General features: G+C 42.3%; 1 pseudogene; it reads left to right on the top strand.

The window, feature by feature from the left end:
- Positions 1-605: 605 nt before the first annotated feature.
- Positions 606-1,298, top strand: LOC132343181 (arrestin domain-containing protein 4-like; annotated as a pseudogene).
- The last annotated feature ends 212 nt before the right edge of the window (positions 1,299-1,510 follow it).

Raw genomic sequence — 1,510 nt, forward strand, 5'->3', positions numbered from 1 at the left:
TGCTCCTGCCCCAGGATCCCTGTGTTTAAAATATTAAGGCAAACGAAAGACATTTAAATATCTTTATTAGAATGGTTTATATAATTTGTGGTGGAAAGATGTGTGAGAACGGAAAGATGTAAAATTTCAAGATAAGGTGTTGAGAGACAATTTTCATCTTTGATCCTTATGAACTCATCTAAAAACCCTGATATAGGGACTTCCTTGGTGATCCAGTGGTTAAGAATTTGCCTTGCAATGCAGTGGACATGGATTCCATCCCTGGTTTGGGGCAACTACTCAGGCCACACACACACCGAAGATCCTGTGTCTGGCAACTAATACCCCAGGAAAGCAAACAAATAAGCATTAAAAAAAAAAAAAAAAAAACTAATACATATAAAACAAACATTCTCAAAATATCCTGAAAACAAAAAGAAAAATTTGAGTATTTACATACTAAGGAAATCTAGATTTATTCCACTATGATTGTTAAACAGATTGCAATAAGTAAATATAATGTTGACTGGTGCCACTGTCGTATTTCTTTTGATGGTTTTTAGGAACAGAAATGGGATAGCTCAATCATGTAAACATAAAGTAATTTATTAGGGGATAACACATAACTTGTGCGGTGCCCTGGGGCCCCAGTGTGCGGCTCAGCGTCTGGTCCAATTTCACTGAGTGCCAAGACTGAAGGAAAGGGATCCTGCAATGGAGAATCTATTCCAGTCTACACAGAAGTGGAGAATTGTTGCTCTCGTCTGATTGATCCCAAAGTGGCTGTCTTCCAGATGCAGACATACCTGGCCAACAGGAAAACAAAGACTGTGAGGCTGGAGGTGGCCAACGTGACTGGGAACCACATCACCTCCAGGAGTACCAACAGCTGGAAAGGGAAGATCCTTAGGATCCCGCCAGTGACGCCAACCATCCTGAACTGCTGCAGCATAAAGGGGACTACTCTTTAGCTGTGTCTGTTCACATTCCGGGTGCTAAAACAAGTTGATGCTTGAGCTCCTGCTAGTGATTAGCACGATTCCATTAAGAACTCCAGAATATCCAGGCGGTTCATATGAGCTGGTTGACACTGACTCTGCCAGATCAGCCGGAAACACCACCAAACTATGAAAATGTGGCATGGGAGGAAGAATTCTCTAGACACACTTCTTACCTTCAACCCCCTGGGAGGGGGAGTCATGCCATCCTTTGTTTGCCTTGCCTCAGGAATCAGATTTCAGACTCTGCCTCTTTATTCAGAGGTAAATTCACATCCTAGAGATGTAGAAGAGACCCAGCCTGTTTCCTCCATTCTCTGAACGTGTTTCAGAAATCACTGTGTCCATCATCAAATTAGAACGTTGGTTCTTTACCCCACCCTTTTGAGCAAGAGGGAGGGCAGATGAGCTTAAGGTCATAAATATATATCAGCACTGAAGATGACAGAAGTTAAAGAATTTGTTACTTACCAGTGGGGCAACAGGATTGTTGCACAAGTTTGTGATGTGGTCTTGTGCCCCTTTTGAATGAG

The sequence above is a fragment of the Bos taurus genome, chromosome 20 (genome assembly GCF_002263795.3).
Source record: "Bos taurus isolate L1 Dominette 01449 registration number 42190680 breed Hereford chromosome 20, ARS-UCD2.0, whole genome shotgun sequence".
In the NCBI taxonomy this organism is placed as follows: domain Eukaryota; kingdom Metazoa; phylum Chordata; class Mammalia; order Artiodactyla; family Bovidae; genus Bos; species Bos taurus.